The sequence below is a fragment of the Parasteatoda tepidariorum genome, chromosome 2 (genome assembly GCF_982258835.1).
Source record: "Parasteatoda tepidariorum strain Cologne lab strain chromosome 2, Ptep-v5.0, whole genome shotgun sequence".
Lineage (NCBI taxonomy): Eukaryota > Metazoa > Arthropoda > Arachnida > Araneae > Theridiidae > Parasteatoda > Parasteatoda tepidariorum.
Genome location: NC_141756.1, coordinates 131173703 through 131193690, shown reverse-complemented (window position 1 = coordinate 131193690; position 19988 = coordinate 131173703). Strand labels below are relative to the sequence as shown.

Below are 19988 nucleotides of genomic sequence, written 5' to 3'. Positions count from 1 at the left end.
TTGCTGCTTAAAAACTCTTCATAAATTTATATTATTTACTGAACGTTGAAATTATAAATGTTTCAGTTTTTTTAAATTTGAAAGTATTGCCCAAACGGGGTGATGTAGTTACTTTACATACATTGTAATGGTATACCGGGCAAATGTATGCCAGGCAATGGCACTTGATCTTTAAAAATAAACATCATTGAAGGATATCTTGAGCAAATGTTTGTCCAAACCATTTAAAGAAATTTATTTTTAATTGTTTTAAGTAGAGGGGCGCAACATACGACCTGTACAGTCGTAGGTATAGCCTGTGGCAGCAATCTAAACATAATTTTAAAAAATAAATAAGGGCCCATGTCAAAGAGTTCTTGGGTTCGATCCCAGTCGGCCGAAGACTCCCCATGTAGTAAATGGTTATTGATGCACGTTAAATCTGTCGAATCACAAAATCCTTCATGTTCCCTTTACAAATCATACTTCATCCTTTACAAATCTGGGGGTATTGATCCAAGAGTTTCCTTGTCTTCTGGATTGGTTCGAAATTACGAGGCTATGGAGTTGAAGATTAGTAGTCGTAAACCCCAAAAACTGGGTCGGATGTTCTACGACGGATTAAAAATAAAATGAAATTGCGCAATCAAGTTTTTAATGTATTAAACCTCAACCAATGTAGTTTCTCAATGGTTAATGCAACGGATTCACGCATAGTTTTGTAAATCCCAACATTTTGATTCGACATTATTATTGACGCTCTTCGTGTGTGGTGATTTCGTCGAAATGACTTTTAGATAATTATTGCTACCCATTTTCACGTAGTTTCTGAAATCGCAATTTTTTTTTCAGGAAATCGAAATACGAGTATGTTCTAACGTCTTGAAAGTTATGAGACGCTTTATTTGTGCAAACTTCATCGTAAATCTAAATGACTTTTGATCATTCTTTCGGCAGTTATTACTTCGCATTTCATCGTGGTTTTTAAAATCGCGATATTTTTAGAACATTATTATGAATTGCGAGTAATGATTCGCTCATTGAGCTAACCATTTTTTGAAGTGATTTATTTTTGACGATTTTATCGCAAATCAAATAATTTATGAATCGTTATTTCGGCAATTATAACTGCGATACATTTCAACAAGGTTTCGAAAGTTCTAATATTTTTTATGCGAATCCCGTGTATACATTACTTTTTGACGCTAGTTATACCGATTTCATCGTAAATGTAAATAGATTTTAATAGTTTTTTCGGTAGTTATAGCTATTAAAATCCCTTTATATTTACGATGGGACCCTGCGCTTTTCCCCACGGTTCAAAAAGTCCTGATATCTTTATTACTATATTTTCACGGCATGCGAGTTTTGAGTCGCGCATTAAATTAATCACGTGTCAGTGTCGATCTCAACGCAAATATAAGTATTTTTTTGAACGTTTATTTTTTGGCAGTCACAATTTAAAAGTCACACATCGTAATTCGTGTTCACGCAATCTGAAAATCGCATTTCGTATTAACATTAACGAGATTTAAAAATCATCTATCGCGATTCGTATTCATGAGATTTAAAATCGCAAATCGTGATTCATATTTTGGCATTTAAAAATCATACGTTATTACTCTTCGCGCAATTTAAAAATCATACACCGCGATTTATATTCACGTGATTTAAAAACCACATATCGCTATTCATATTCACACGTTTCAAAAATTATACATTGTGAGTCTTCTCGCAATTTCAAAATCACATATCTCGATTAGTATTCTCGCAATTTGAAAATCTGGAAAGGAAGATTCCTCATATGGGACAAATCCCCAAACTAATTAAGTTATGTGCCCTAAATTTAATACTAAACCACAACAGCTTCTGTATAAATTAATGTTCCAGGTTAAGGAGCAGTCTTTAAACAAAATCATTAAATTTTCATTTAATAACCCGAAAAAGTTATCACATGATCAAGTAGATCAAACTATCACAATGTTTTAAAATTTTGCAAATTGTGGAATATGCCAATAAGAAAATTTTTTAACCATTTTACATCATTTATAATTATATGCTGAGAAATTATTTGTATATCATTAAATTTTAACTGTAAAAAATGTAATCAATTTAAGTATCATAAAGCAATGTAAATTTTAATTTATTGCTAGTACATGTGGATTAATTGCTAATAGTGTTATGTTTAAAAAGTATGGGTCATAAAGTATTGTAAGTATCTTATAATTTTTTTTATTTATTAAGGAAATAGTTCCTTCAAAATTAATGTTTTCTTTCTTTTCCTTTCTCAGCCCTTTGCCCCTTTCTCGGCCAAAAATAAATCTTTCAAAGTTTAAGTATATTCCTTAATAAATGTTGAATCTTATTTAAGCTGCAAGGGTTTTAATTTTAATCATTTTTAACCCTATGAACTTTCTTTAAATCAAAGTATTTAATTTTCATTAATGTTAATAACTGGAATATTTATTTTCTTTAATTCAATTCACTGAACAAATTTTTTATGTTAAAATTTATTATTAAATGGACTTTAGTATTATATAATGTGATTAAAACAAAGATGAATTTTCCCATTGTTTTTAATTATTTTAATTAATCTGAATTTTTTTCCTGATAAATTGATTCTGATTGTATTTTATTTTCTAAGTTATCAGTTTTGAAGTTTTTTATTTTAAAGGTTTAAAAATATTTAATTTTATGCCAACGTATTACAAGGTTAACTCATAAGATTAATTTAGTGCCTTGAACAATGTTTATATAGTAATCACTACTTACAATTACTAAACATGTTTATCTAAGTACTTTGGCTTGCGGCCCTTCACTCAAAAAGGTTGTGCACCCCTACTAATATAATTTGAAGATGCTCATTTGTTATAAAATAAATTGAGTGAGGATGTATTTTTGGCTAATTATTTATCAAACTTTTTTCATGCATTAGTTTAAAGTAATCTAAACGTTCCATCTTTGAATTATAACTAAGATTTTCAAGATTAAAAATTTCGCTCGCTTCAAACGACATATTACAGTAGGGAACCGATTATCCGGAACGATCGGGACCATCGCTATTCCGGATAACTGATTTTTCCGGTTTTCTGAATCGCTACAAAAAGCCGTTTTTTCTATTGTTAAACTCAACTAAAAAAAATATATTACGAAATAATCTTAAAAAGAAGAAAAAACGATGAAGTAATACAGTAATGATTATTTCTAAAAAGATGGTATGGTAAACATCTTTCAAAAAAGAAAGAAAAATCCTAAAATCTTATGAGGAAAAAAAATTTTTTTTTTAAATTGCGGGAAAATTTACCGAATTTCGTTCCGGTTTTTTGGTTTTCCGGTTTTCCGGTTTTCTGATTTCCGGATAACGGGTTCTGTACTGTAATAGGAAATAACAGTCGACATGTTTCAAGTGCTCAAAACAGGTGCCCGTATTCAAGACAAGCCAAACGTGAATGAAAAGAAACATAAGTTTAAAATAAAACAAAAAGTTGTTCACGAAAAAGGGAAAAAATAAAGGTGAGAAGCAAAACTGGAAAAAACCACAGTACCCGAAAGAGATAAAAGATCCACAGAACAAGAAAAACCACAGTGACCATGAGAGACAAATCAAGGTAAAATGCATTCCCACTCGTTATGGAGAAGTTGTGAGGATCTAATATCGTTGAGAGGGGAATAAGCATTTATTTGAATAAAATAAGATTCCAAGGCATCAAGATGAGCTTATGCGGCAGTGATGGAAATAATTTCGACATCGTTAAAAATTGAATTTGCGCCCATAATTCCAACAATTTGCAGCAATAAATGATGTTTTGATAGCAGACAATCATGTTTCTTTAAGTCTAAATTTTAAAGCGCGTCTAGTTTATCCGGTATAGCCAATGTCTCACTGACAATGAATGGAGTAAATGCCACAACGATCATTAAAGCTAATAGGCTTGGTTTTTTTTGCAGCAATAAATGATATAATTACAATGATAATTACAAATAATAATATAATAACAAAATGATATGATAGCAATAATGATATAATAACAAAATTTGGTTTTGTTAAAAGGCCTAAAAAGGACTTTAAAACCAAAACAGAAGAGTATATTAGCAATTTTATAACGAGCGGGAGAATAAGAAATGATCCACGCGTAAGGATTTGAGGAAGAGGGACGTTTGAGTCTAGTTAGTTTAGTCAAGATGAATCAACTATCGAAGCGATTGAATGCACTGTCAACATCAAACGAGCCGAAGATGCAAGTTCGGAGTAAATTTAGAAGGTTGTAAATGTGTGCAAAACGGAAGTATGGAATGTAGAAATGTTATGACAATTAGGGTGAATAAAATTAATATGAGGTGGTAAAAAGACGGCTATACGCTTATGATAAACAGGGGTGTAAAAATGATCAGGGTATCTTTTTCTTTTTCTCTCTTTTGACTTCTGTGTATTTTTTTTTACTTATGTATCTTCCTGTTATTCATTCCATTTTTCATAAGCAGCTCTTCGTTTTATAATTCAAATCCCTTTCGTTTCCTCCGATTCACATCTGGCAAGTTTTGAAAATGGGCGCCTGTTTTTGAGCGTTTGAAACATGTATACTGTTATTCCTTGTTTGAATATTTTTTGAAGCGAACAAAGTTTTTAATCGGGTTATATTTTGCCGCTTTAGTTTCCTGAAATTATTTATTTAATGTAACAAAAATGTTTATATTTTCAATAGGCAATGATAAAAATTTACGTTTAATTTTTAAAATGAAAAATAAGTACAAAATTCTGGGACTAAAAATAAAACCATGCGTGTATAATTCAACTCTAATTTATTAAATCAATCAATTTGTTGCCCAATGCAAAAATTACATGCAAAGCATAAATATAAATATTGAATTGATGCAAATATTTGCTTACCACCAAATGATACAATTCATTTTAAATGTTTAGTATCGAACAAGATGTCACAATTTATTTTTAAAAAAAGATAAATTAATCAATGTAAAATGCGAATAAAAACTATTGCAAGTAAATATTAAAACGCATGATTAAAATTTTTTTATTATATTATGTATTTAATATTCATATTATTAATATATTTTAATTGATAGAACTGGTTTGTTTACGCTAAATAACTACGAATAATGAAAATTTTTGCAATCTTTTAAGAAGGCGCTAGAGCAAGACTGTTTCATTTTTTTATATGAATGCTGATTATGAAACAATTGTGTTTTTATAATTTTTCTTTTCGGGGGGGGGGGAAGGAAAGTTTCATAAGATTGTAATGCTGGGAGCTAACTGTTTTATGAACTAAAACTTATTAAACTTTCTAATTAGATATTATATCTGGATAATAGTTCGTTCACCAGGAGTTGGCAGTTGACTCCGCCTTCATCACGTGGTATCCGACGATACTATTTCTCTAACTTTGGGAGAAGAAAGTGAGCAATCCTGACCAAGCTTGCTATTTGGCAATCGTGTGACAAAATATTTATTTAGCAATCTTTAATTGCATTTTTTTAACATTAAATATTTCATAAATGTCATGATATTTTTCTCTTTTGAGTCTATAGTTTGTCCTTTTTGAGGCATTTTGCTGTAATATATTTCATTAGAGTAACGAACGGTAGAATTGCAGATGATGAAGCGAAGTAAGTGACTGAAAAAGAATTCACTGTTTACGTTTAGCGTGCATTAAGGGTTGTCTCAATTCCAAGCGCGGAGACTTTTCTCATCTTACTCCCGCACCAAAATGAACTCTGCGTTAAAGGAGGTGGGGCCAAGTGCCATCTACTGGTGAACGAACTATAGCTGCGCCCTCTTTTTGTGGGCCCTGGTAAAATTATCAAACTTAGACCGGACCGAAGAAGGTTGATGAACACTGTTGCATACTAGTAAATTGGTATTGAATAATCGTAGTGCTACATTACTCTTACACCAGAATGTTATTTTGGATCGAATTCTATCAATGGATATCACTGAATGATTCATTGCTGCTTTTATGAGAGGCCGGGAGCGCTGTATTAAGATAACCATATTTTGAGCGCTGCTTATGAGAGATGTTTTAACATCATGGTAGTGTGCTTGATCGCTCCTCGGTTGCTTATACCAGTGTGTGCAGCGACACGTTGTGTGTGATCGAGACTGGGTAGCAACAGCGCGAGGAAGATAATGTCGCAATCACAAAAAGAATCACAAATCACAATCGTGAAAATCGATTATTGCATGAAATATTATTCAGGATGGTGCTTTTGTTTCGCACCGTACTTTCAGCGTTTACGTTTGTGACGGTTTTCGTCCTATAATAATAATGCAGAAAGAAGTTTGAGAATTTGTTTATTTCTTTGACTAAATTATTCGACACACTATAAGATTCTGCCGCATCTTTTCTTTCTTTTCGGCCTCAATTCGACCCCTGACTCAATTTTCTTTTTTATGCGTCGTTCGCTAACTTCAGAAACCTTCAATCTTCGTGATATTTTGTGATTTGAAAATATTTTAGCATTCACGAGGGCCTTTACTTTAACTTTTTTACATGGTGAAAGATCGCCTTTTTTTTCAAGAGTGACTTTATTTTATTTTATATCCGTCGTTGAACAGCAGACCTAATTTTGGGTTTACCACTACTAACGTTTAACTCCGTAACCTTGTAATTGTGAACCCAATCCAGAAGACAAGGAAACTCCTGAATCAGAACCCCCAGAGGTATTGATTTGTTATGGGAACATGGAGGACTTTGCGACTCCATAGAGATAACGTGCATCAGTCACCATTTACAGCACGAGGAATCTTCGGCCTGCGGGGATCGAACCCACAAACTCTTGGACGTGGGCCCAGTGCCCTACCAACAGACTATCTCGACCTTTTTTTTTTCTTTATATGTGATTTTATCCGTCGTTGAACAGCCAACCCAGAAGACAAGGAAACTCCTGTATCAGAACCCCCAGAGGTATTGATTTGTTAAGGGAACATTAAGGACTTTGCGACTCGACAGATTTAAAGTGCATCAGTCACCATTTACTACACAAGGGAGTGTCTTCGGCCAGCAGGGATCGAACCCACGAACTCTTGTACGTGGGCTCAGTGCCCTACTATCCCGGGCTATCCCGGCCCTCTTTACACGAGATTGAAGTTTTTCAATTGATTATTTAAACACTGCACACGAAATAAGCAAATAACTGCGTATTACAAAACTGTAAAACATATAAGTTCAGCACATAAAGTCACAGAAACACGTCCGCAACTGACGCACGCGACTGAAACCGGTTTGCACTTGTTTACGGTCGTGTTTCAATCGGTTAACATTGTAATGCAATAAATTGAAAATAAATATAAATAGGAAGTATATAAAGATTTCCTGAATAAAATCTCATCACATGTAAATTTAAATATATAATTATTGCATACAAACTGGTGCAAAACATGTCACTATTAAAACACTGCAGTGCTTCTAATAATTTGGTCAGGGACTGTAACTTTAAGAAAGGAATTAACATTATTAACAAGCATTATTACAGGCTTAAACTGGAGAGAGCACCGAGCACCGCAAAGGAATAAGTTAATAAATTAAAAAACAATTTTTTTTGTTTTGTTTAAAAGCTTAAAAGTAGATAAGAATGTAACTTGTAAATTATAAATTTTCATTATTCATTTCATATTTTAGAGCTCTCATTTCAGTGTGAAAACTAATTTGCTGTTTTATTAGCAATCAATATATTTCATTTATGACAATTTCCTTTCATATACATTTATTTAAAACTAGCCAGTTATGGCGGCCAGCAGTCCGCCACGCTATGTTTCTTGGGCCCTAGCACTGCTAATAGAGACACGATCCTCTTCCAATCTTCTTTGACCTTCCTCAGGTGTTTCTCGGGCCCTAGCACTGCTAGTTGAGACACGGTCCTCTTCTAATCTTCTTTGACGTTTCTCTGATACTTCTTGGGCTCTAGAATTGCTTGTCGAAATTCGGTCATGTTCCATCCTTCTTTGACGTTCCACAGACGTTTCTTGGGCCCTTCTTCTTCTTTGAGAATCTCTTAATATCTTTTTCTTTGACAAAATACAAAGTTTTTTGGAAGGCTGTTTTACCATGTCAGTAATCGGGTTTTTAAGAAGTCAACGAATACTTTAGAACAACAATTACTACGAAAGCAAATCATAAAACTTCAATATATAAATCTAAGTGCTTACCTGCAAACTGAAACTTTCTGAAGTAACTAATTACATTTAATAAAAACTGTTAAAATATAGAATAGAAAAACCAAAGAGATCCAAGGTAAGTGTGATCGTTCCTTCAAAAGCAATTAAATTCCTCTTTTATATACAAGTATTAAATAGCTACAACGCTTAAGAAAAAAAACTAAAATACTAAATACATGAAAAGAACACGAAAACGAATTAATTTTTTATGGTATCAATTTCTATTTCTATATAATTTTTTATGGTATCAATTTCTATTTCTATATAATTTTTTATGGTATCAATTTCTATTTCTATATAATTTTTTATGGTATCAATTTCTATTTCTATATAATTTTTTATGGTATCAATTTCTATTTCTATATCGCTACAAAAATTATCGTCTTCGCTTAAGAAAAAAAAAATAGAGTGTGGAAAGAAGAAAAAAAACTTATTATAACAATTATGAACAGCAACAAATATTTAGTATTGAGTATAGTAAAGTGCGGCGTGCTCTCTGCTTTCGCTTATAGCCCTGCGTTTCAATAGGTGAGGCTTAATTTAGCCTATCAAGATTTATTTGAGCTCTGAGGCTCTTCTTCAAATGCCAACAAGTTTTGGTTTAAATTTACTTTTGTAATCGAGTGACAATGACAAAATTTATTTCAGCAACAAATATATCAAAGCGAAGCGTTCTATTTACGTGTCGAATATGTTGCCACATTTTTAATACAAAAGTTAAACTTTTCTCCACTTTGATAAATGTAAACTAATGCGAACCTTACAATTAAATTATTAATTCCTTCGTATATTATTGGTTTAAGTTGTCGAAAATTAATATTTCAATTGTAAGGTTCGCATTAGCATACATTTATAAGAGTGGAGAAAAGTATATGCATTTTTTAATAGTTTTTTGAATATGGCTCTTTGAAGACGAAAAAGCATAGATTTTCTTACAAAATGACTGATAACTAAAAAACTAATCCAAATTTTTGAAAAAGAAAAAAAATACTTCATTATGTCAAAACACAATTATGTGCCGAGTTTCGTGCCTGGGCGAGGCTTCTGGGGCGATATATTGTGATTACAGACACACACACAGCCGCGTTTATTATTATGTATAGATAATGAATTTATTTTGAAATTAATTAAATGCGTAGTTAGAGTGTAACTCCTTGTATAAATAAAGAATAAAGACTTTTTCTACCTAGAATAATTTATATTTAAGAATGTTTTCACAACTAAATTAATTTACTTTTCATTCGACAAGTTGGTTCTCTGTCTTTGTCATTCTTTAACAGGGTGCGCAGCTTTTTTGAAAAGTGCTTAAAGGGGCTTATTTTAAATTTGGGTTTTTTAAAAATGTGGCCCTAAATGTGCTTTTTAATTCTTGGTTTGTAAAAAGGTGCTTAATTTTCTATCTTTTAAAAAAAAAATTTTTCTCGATTGTCGTTCTAAATTACAAAAAAATGCATGATATTCACAATTTTCTCTGCAATATTTATCAGAAACTAGGTATTTTATTATGATTATGTAAAGTCTTTGAAAATGTTTTTAAATTTTATTGATTTTATGTTTATAAATTAAGAATTTAAAACGATAGAAAAAGAGTAATTTTTATTCCTGCACAGATCCTAACTATGATTTTTTTTTTTTTGGAAAGTGATTAAAAATATTTTTCGTGTGCTTAAAAGGTGCTTGTTTTTTGGTGGAAATTCTGGCTACGCACGCAGTTTAATGTTTTGAGAAAAAAATAACTGGCTAAGTAAGCTAATTTATTCAGTAATTATAGTTTGAAATGAATAAATAATAAACTTTTTTAATTATTAGTACTATTAAGAATTTTAGTTAAATAATATTAAAAATTATTTATGCATTTTGTCAGATTTTTGATTGTTAAATACGAAAACAGTTTTAAAAGGTAAAAAATAATAATTGGAATAAAAAATTCTTACGTTTAATTTATACCTTGTTAAACAAAATCTGATATTTATTAACCATGATAAAATGCCTCAATGTTTCGCCCGGAGTCGCTTAAGACCTTAAGTATGTCTCTTAGTGTCGTAATATGTTTAAAATATTTAAGTTTTTATTACCATGTGAAAATGATCAAAAGATTCTTTCTTAGATTCCTTTCGTGTTTTTAGCACGTCAGAATATGATCAGCACTCAATTTCATCATTACATCACATCGAAATTTCTGAATTAAATGAACTTACCCATTTCTGAAAAAAATTAGTTGCTTAAGTAAATTTGAAATTGTAATGAATTCTGCGATGAAGTTGGTACAATGAAAAAAAAAGCGATTACTTAAATGCGGTATTTTGAGTATAAAAGACCGAAAGAAAAAATTTTTCAATAAAAGGGTTGTAAAAGCAAAATAAAAACGATATGGTTTTTCGATTAAAATTTCACGCAGTGAGAGTGTAATTTGATAAATATAGAGTGTGTGTTTTATAATATCTTATATAATGTCTTAATCAAAGAATCGGAATTTGAAAAACACATAGGGGGTTACGTCTGGTCTAAATTTTTCTCAACCCTGGAGGGAGTCATTACATGTCCTGCATTTTTGATTGTACTATTTATACTGCTGTTTGTTTGTTTGTTTCTTTTTTTTTGAACTATGGTTTTGCTAAAGCAAATGTTTCTCTTATAGGAAAGAGTTATAATGCCAATTGAGCTAGTACAACAAAATACAGGTAACATTATAATTCTCTTGTCTTTTCAATATTGAAATCTTCACATGTTTTGTCCAAAAATTTAAATTTTTTAATACCTGTTGCTACCTGTTTCGTTTGCTGGATTTTTCTTTCTTTCAAAAATGCAACACAAATGGAAAACTTAAATATGAATATGAATCTTGTATAAACATGAATTTATGGTAATCTATTAATATATATATATATATATATATATATATATATATATATATATATATATATATATATATATATATATATATATATATATATATATATATAATATTAATGGATTACCATAAATAATTTTTGATCTAACGATTAGATCTTCACGTTCTAGGGCTCAATCTGAATGGTTCGAAGGGGTTATATCATATGTGTTTATTAATTTGTGCAAATGATATTTTAAGTTACGAAATCAGTCACAAAAGCGTACTCTTTCTCTGAATAAACATATCATTTTCTTGGCGGATTCGAATAGGAGGTAGCCGCAATCTGAGAAATAAGGTTTTAGTGGTTAGAACAGGAGAGTGGTGAATATGGACCCCTTAATATTAATTTTACTTTTTGCGTATTTCATTATAGCTTGAACTTTTAAAGCGATTTGAAATATTTTTCACACAAAGCTTCACATGTTCAAGTTTTGTTTCATATTGAATCCCACTGATTAATATAAATCTGATCAAAATGAATCCCTTGATTAATATGAATCGGATTAATATGAATCCCTTGATTGAAATGACAGCTAATCGGAATATTTTGGTTTTAATAGTTTATGAAATTATTACTGATTCGAAAAAAATGGTATTTTTTATTTTTATCATTAAATATTTACTTCTCGGGTATATCTTAGAGTAGATATTTAATATTTTTGATAGGTACCTATGTTGTTATCACATAATTTTTTCATGTGTCGAGTAACTCGTTTGGGGGGGGGGGAGAGGAAGTAAGAGCTTAATGATATTAATTATTTATTTACAACAATATTTACAGATATCATAATCGCACAGGCTCACTTGCGCGCACCTCTACGCTTTCTTACATTTGCAAAACAGACACAACAGTTGCGGCGCTGCGCCACCTGCCGGACGTTAAGGGGAAGATTTTAATATTCGGGCATCCTGATGATACAATTGCCCTCAATTGACACTTACTTAACAAAAGATACATACATCGATTATTACATAATAGATATAGACAATTAACATTTTTTTTTCATACTTAATACACATTTATTTTTTTTATTTTTTGAAATATGAATGAATAAAAATTTTAAAGTTCTATTACAGTTCTTTTTTTGTCTTGCTTAATAGTTCTGTTTTTTTTTTAATTGTTCCAAAAAGAAAAGTCTTTCAACTGTTCAATACTAAAGTTCTTTTCTTAGAAGTAAAAAAAAAAAACAAAAGTTCATATTACCTGTTTCCAATTTATAAGTTACCTGAGACCTCATCATCATCATCGTGTAACGGTGGTCGCCATGGCTTTAGTTGACTCACGTGGGACGTTGTACCTATTTCCCACTTTTTCTTCCAATTGGGTCACTCTGTACGTATCGTTGGGGAGGACTTCAGTCACAAGTAGAGGACCTCTGTACTTTGGCTGAGTCTTTGTTGGTTCTCCTGTTGCTTTTGCTGGACGTCGGACAACTACTATTTCTCCCGGTTCAAAAGTCATGGTTCGACACTTTTTCTTATCGTAGTATTCCTTCATTTTACGTTGTTTCTTTTCAATCACACTGGTTGCTTCTTTTTGAAGTTCCTTGGGATCAGTCCACTATTCTGCACTCTCGTCGGCAAGTTTTCGAAGGATACCATCAGTGAATCTTGGAGAATATCCATGCAAGATTTCAAAAGCCGTTTTATCAGTAGTTTTATTGACGGTGTTGTTTAAATTTCTTTCAGTTTCTTTGATTCGTAAATCCCAATCTTTATGACGTGGATCACTCATCGATGTTGTTATTGTGGATAGAATTGTTCTATTAGCCCGTTCTACCATTCCATTACCCTTGGGATGTTGGGTAGAATTCAATGTGTGATTTATTCCATTGTCGTGACAGTATTGTTGAAACTGATGTGACGTATAGCATGAACCTCTGTCACTAATAATCCGATCAGGCAGTCCAAAATCCTGAACGAAATTCTCCAGAGCTTTTAAAACGTGTTGAGAAGATGTGTTTTTAACTGGAGAGAGTCTGGTAAATCTTGTAAAATTATCTATGATAACGAGCAAATCCTGATTTCCTCTAGAACTCTTCACAAATGGGCCTAAATGGTCCATGTGTATTATTGAGAATGGTCTTTTTCCTGGCTTAATTGGATGTAAATGTCCCTGTTGCTTTCCCCCGGGAATTTTATTCACTAGACATTCAAAACACATGGATATGTGTTTTCTTAAATAACGCTTCATGTAGGGAAACCAATAAAGCTCTTTTATTTTGTTGACAGTCCTGTCAAGAGAAAAATGTGCCATCAAATCATGAAATTTAACAGCGGTACTTTTTCTCATACTTTTTGGGATCACGTTGAGTAGTTTTTCCTTTCCTTTTTCTAGTATTCTTCGGTATAATCGATTTCTCTTGAAAATATAATTACTTATTTTCTGTCTTTCTTCTACAGATCTTTCTCCTTCATCTTTCTTAAAAATGTCTATTAATGTCTTTAACTCCTTGTCAGTATGCTGGATAATTAAAATTTGCTCATCTTCGCTCAGTGTTAGACATACATTTCTCGTAGAGGCTTGTCATGGTGTCTTCTGGGTCTGAGATAGGAGCTCTGCTCAAAGCATCTACGTGGGTCATTTTAATGCCTGGTTTGTGGCGAACTTCAAAATTGTACTCTTGTACTAGAATACTCCATCGTGCGATTTGGGGATTACTTGGCATTCATGTCGATTAATGCTTGACAATCTGTCACAACTGTAAAATTGATACCTAACAAAAACTGTCTGAGTCTTTCTAGTGTCCAAACTATGGCCATCAACTCCAATTTACTTGAATGGTAATTCCTTTCCGGTTCAGTAGTCTTCTTGCTGACACAGTAAACTAGGTGCCACTTATCATCGCTTCCCAACTGAAGTGACATTCCTGCGATGCCGTCTGCGCTTGCATCAGTATGAACTTCGGTTTTAGCTTCGGCATTGTAAAGTGCCAAAATTGGTTGTCGTGAGAGTTCATTTTTCAATTTTTCGAAAGATTTCTTTTTCTTTTCGTTCCTCTTAAATTCTTCATTCTTTTTAGTTAATTCGGTTAAGGGCTTAGCTTTTATGGCGTAATTCTGATTAAACCTTCTAAAAAAACTTGTTAAACCAAGAAAACGTCTAACCTCATGCACATTTTTAGGTTCGGGAAACTTGGAAATTACCTCAACCATTCTGGAGCCCGGTGTTATCCCATCTTTATTAACAATAAATCCCAGAAATTCAACTTCATTTTTTGCAAACACACACTTTAATGTCAAATTTGCTTCCCGTAATGCCTCAAATACCTTAATTAATTTATTTAGCATTTCTTCCCACGTTATAGCATGAACAAGAATGTCGTCAAGATAACATAAAACATCCTTGTTACATAAACATCCTAACACGCGATACATTAAACGTTGGGATTCTGCTGGAGCATTGGTAAGACCAAATATCATTCTTTCAAATTGTCCGGTTTCATCTGGAGTGATAAACGCGGTTTTTAATTTCGCTTCTTCGGTTAATTGAAGCTGTAAATAACCGTGAGCCAAATCTAAAACTGAAAACAGACTACAATCGTGTAGTTGTTCCAATAAGTCATCGATTTTTGGAAGGGGAAATTTATCTTTTATCGTTTGATTATTTAATTTTCTGTAATCAATAACTAACCGATTTTCACCTGTCTTTTTACGCACTAAAAGTACAGGACTCGAATATGGTGAACGCGTTTCTGTTACAATACCGTTTTCTTTCCATTCGTTTACGATTTCTTTAATTGCTTTTCTTTCGATTGCATTCGTTTTATATGGTTTCATGCATACGGGCTTTAATCCCTCAATTTCCTTAATATCCATTTTTATTAAATTTGTACAACCTAACTCCGAAATGTTTAATGCGAAACAGTCTCTAAATTTATTCAAAAGCTTAACGATATCCTGTCGTTGCTGTTCCGTTAATTTTTCATTAAATTTTATTTCATCTAAAGTTATGGGTTTTTGTTCTACATCTACTGGATTAACACTAAAATATTCTAATGATGGATTATCCTCAAGTAAATTACAATTACTTACATTTAGCACTTCTTTCACTAAATCCGCCTTACCAATGATTTGATTTTTCTTTAATGTTATTTCTTTATTTCCGATATTAATGATTGGTACAATCGTCTAACCCTCCCTTACTTCTAGTAAAGAATCGAAATTACTTTCATTTCCTTGAATCAAAATTAACCCATTATTTACTACTTCAGTTTTTGCGCTGTTGTTTATTATTTTCGTAGTTTCTTGCGTTTTCAACTTAACACAAGGCATACTTTGATACAATTTAATTTAATGAATGGGTAATCTTTTTCATAACCGATATGCAAGGTATCGCCGACTCTAGCATATGCGAAATCTAAAAATGTCCTCCCGATAATTAGATCAACGTGTTGCGCTACGTCCGGGACGATCAAAACAGAAATATCTTTTTCCCAATACATCCTCAATTTTAATATCTAACATCACTGCTCCCATGCTCTGCGAAGCAGAGTTTGTTTTGTTTCCGAAGCCATAAAGATCCTTTTTACACGGCGTTATTCGCTCCCACACCCGCACTTGCTTAGCCGCAGATTCTTTCAATAAACAAGAAGAGGCGTCGGTGGGTGTGCGTATTGACAAAACATACCGTAGATTGTAAACGTGGCGATTGCAGGTGGAGTTGGCGATGGATTACGCGTAAATGTGGTGGGAGAACGAAATTACATTAACCTAAGCAGTGTAATTCGATATTTTCTTCTTCTCCTCGACTAGCCATTATGAATAAAAATAACTCATTAATTCCTTTTAGCAGAGAAAATAAAAAAGAAAATAACACCTTTTTATTGTCAGGTTCACTTTACAAATACACTGTATTCATATTTTATTAAGCGCTATAATTTATATTTTATAAAACGATCTAGTTTTTTGATAAAACAGATTCAATTTTTTAATTTTTTTTACAAGAATTGTGTTTGCGAAGAAATAAAAATAATTTATTAATGAACCAATCACAAAAAATAACGTAACATTTTAATACTATGTTTTATTGAAACGCTATTTTGAAGAATTAATTCTATTTAACTTTTATTGTAAGAAAACATAACCTGTTTTATTTTAGTGATATTTTCTATGAAATCAATATTCTCTATAAAAGAATAATGTAAGCTTTTTTATAAAGATTATTTTTTTAGAAATAAACAAAGACATATTATTTACTAGAAAAAAAATAGAGTATTCAAAAATGTTATCACGCTTTAAAGTAATAGTTTCTTGTAAACGAAATAATCAATATTTTTAAAATAAAGTTTGAAAGCGTTTGTTTCATTACTAGAAGCATTCATTATAAAAAAAATATATATTAAATTACTTTTTTGCATAATTTTATGAAATAACTTTTTTTTGGAATGAGATGAGATTTTAAACTTGGTGAAAAATTGATTCAATTCCTTAATATATATAAAAGTCGGTAAATACTTCATTCATTATGGAGGTCATAGATAACTTGATACCTTTTCAATATAAGAATAATAAATGCAATTAATAGAAAATGCACAATTTTAAAAATATATTTTATTTACACGCATTGCGTACAGGTCATAATGCAACTATCATACGTAACATAAATTTATAGATTCCTAAATACTGTTATATGAGTTTGGTAATTAAAAATATAATTAAAAAATAACATAATTAAAAAAAATTTCAACCTTCAATTAAATACTTCCTGTTGTCATATATTAATAATAATTATAATTTTTAGCAACTTTTTTGGGCACAAATTTTTAATTCTCGAACTTAATACTATCTTTTATATGAAAATATCAGAAAATTTATAAAAGAAAAACCATATTTTAAAATTGAGACATTGGCGACAGCAGAGGTTAGATGTATGTGCTGAGTTTAAATAAATTACATGTTATAAAACTCACATTTAAGATTTAGATCAATTTTTTATCAGGTCATAAGAGTGTTTTTTAATAAATAAATGTAGTGATTGTTTGATTTACAATTGTAAGGTCCTGGGTGTTTAATGTTAAGTTATACATTTCTTTAGAAATAATATTTGAAATATGCAAAGCAGGGCGGCATTCATTTCAACTTAAAAATCATCAACTTAACTTTCAATAACTATAGATAAATAAAAAACAAAAGTTTGATAAAAACTTTAAAAGAAATACTTTTAGAAAAATTCTTTCTAGATAATATTTAAAAAAAACACAATCGCTTCGTCTAATGCCCTTACTTCAACCTCCTTCGAGTTATGCTTACTTTATAAATTTAATCTCAACTTTATTTTTCTTTTCACTTTTAAACTGTAAAAGACTTTTTCTCCATTTGTAAATTATGAAAAAAGTTATTAATCTGATTGCGTAAACAGTTAATTTATTAAAATTGAACATTCTCAATTAATTCCTTTTAATAGTCATTTATATTATTAATAATAATTATTTGCACAAAATTATAATAGAGGAAAGTTTGATTAGAAATTTAAAAGTTCTTGCAACAATAATTAGGGAATTTCTATTGACAAATTCAAGTAATTTTTTTTCCGGAACAAAATACATTTTTATTTAAAATGGAACGGTACTGACTTAACATTTATACGATAAAACACTCTCTAATCGCTAACACCGATGACAGGAAAAAAATTTCGTTTTTTTTTTTCTTTTCCACAAAAAGTTTAGAACTTAAAATGTTGTTCTTTCATTATAAAGCAATAGCATAATATTCTCGTATTATGTAAAACTTGATAACGAAGTTACTTAGCTACCGTTTTACAGTTATAAAATGAAATGATTATTGAATTCTACTTGCATTTTAAAATGTCAATGTATCCATCGTTCAATGAATTTTACGATTATTTTTATAAAACTGTGTATAATGAACATTTCAACAAAAAAAATTAGTACAAAATAGCTGCTAATAATTCTCTTAAACATTTATAAATATTATACATTTATAAATTTCAGCTTTTCGCATTATTGCTAAATAACCTCTACGTCGAAAAATATTTAAGGAATTCCATAATAACTGAAAATTAAATAAAATTTAAAAAAAATTGTAAATGGTTATCGAGCAGAACCATTAAGTTTAATTAATGAATATAGAATTAGTAACAAAGTCACTGCTGAACAATAATTTTTTTTTTAATCTTTTAAGTAAACAAACTTTATTGTAATAATCATTTCATTATTAAGGATTAGAGGTTATTGTGAAATTATTAATTTTAATAAGTGGATGAGTAGGTAAAGAAGTTCACTACTCGAAATACGCGTATACATTTTGTAGTGATTGGCTCACCGCTAGAGGGCGAGTTAATCACTAACCCAATTAAAGATTTCAGAAGAGAGATTAAGAGGAGCCGGCGCGTAGGCTGGTCTTTCCTCGATAAGAGAATATTTTTATAATTCTATGTTGGCCGCTGAGGGCCCTTATTATATACTCATAATTGTTTTGTTTATCGTTTTAAATTTTAATAAATATTGTTTTGTTGTGTTACATTGGATATATTTCAAAAACAATAGTGCACATGACATTGAAAGTTATGAAAATACAGAAGGGGGCTATGGAGGTAATAATATATAATTTTTTTTATCTTAGTTTTATTACGATCTTCTAAAAAACGCTAATAAACACAATTATGTTAACAAATACAAACGATTATGTCGGAGCTATAACAAAAAAATACGCTTTATATTTCATTTAATGCAGAAGAATCTAATGAAGATCAGCTTATTTGAAACTCTGAAATGTGACACCCATATATAACTTGGTGAATGATAGATACGTGATACCGAAAACAAAACAAAAACATAAGCACACAGTTGTTTGGCGATTTGCGAGACGCTCCTTCAACGCCGATAGATATTTTCGCCAACCCCTTTACAATCTACGGTATGTTTTGTCAATACGCCGCCGGCGTCAAGAATACAGCTGACGATGTGTTTATTAATTGTAGCACTCCTCAAAATATTTATCGGCGCAGGCGAAATATTCAGGGTCACTCGCACTTAAATTAACTTCCTTTTTATTCTTATTAATGCAGTTCTTTCTGCTATGCCCTTTTAATCCACATAAATTACAGGGATACGGACAATCTTTTGAGATATGCCCAAAATTATTACAAGAAAAACATTTTGGTTCACGTTTTACATTACAAATTTTTGAATTAAACGATTTATTGCTATCATATTTAGACGGACTCTCCTTTTCAAAAGATTTATGGCTCATCGCATTTCTGTTTTCAAATTTATTATCGTATCTATTTGAGTTGGGGAAGTTTGATACCCGCGAATAATTTTTGTAATCATCGTATTGACCTACAGATTTAGTACTTTTTTCACTGTTTATTTTTAATCCGGAACGCACACTATCGTATTCGTCTAATTTAGTGGCTAACTCGCTCGCGTTTACGTAATTAGGCCATGAATCAATAAAATGCTCTCGCATTAAACCTGGGACGCGTTTTTTCAATTGGTCCGTTATTATTAGTTCTTTTAATGAATCTAAATCATTTATTTTTAACCCTGACAACCACTCATTAAAAAAGTTACGTGTTTCGAAAACATAATCTGACCATGTACTTTTTGAATCTTTAACGTGACTAACAAACTTTTGACGAAATTTTTCTGGACTTGACTTAAAACGTTTTAGCAATAATTTTTTAACGAATGCGTAATTACTAGCCTCTTCCTCAGATTCTCTAGCAATTAATTGAGTTATTTCGAGGGGTAACAATCCTAATAGGTGAAAAACATAATCGCCTTCTTCTAGCCCTACTCGTTTTGCCTGTCTCTCAAATAATATTAAAAATGACGAAATCTCGGATTCCTTTACATCGAATTTTTGCATTAGATTTCGAAAATCAATAGTCTTTATATTTGATTCTGGCACCGTAGTATTACCTTCATTTGACGTTTGGCATACAATTTTATTTTCGTTTTGCAATTGCAGTTTTTGCAA

General features: G+C 31.0%; 1 protein-coding gene across 2 annotated transcripts in view; it reads left to right on the top strand.

Annotated features, from left to right (window-relative positions):
* The window catches only part of LOC147816233 (histone deacetylase 9-like), a 163336-nt gene that overhangs the window by 118923 nt on the left and 24425 nt on the right, over positions 1-19988 (top strand). For both annotated transcript variants that reach the window (XR_015431892.1, XR_015431893.1), the window contains exon 11: positions 10788-10830. The gene's annotated coding sequence lies outside the window, so the exon portion shown is untranslated. The remainder of the gene's footprint in view (positions 1-10787; positions 10831-19988) is intronic.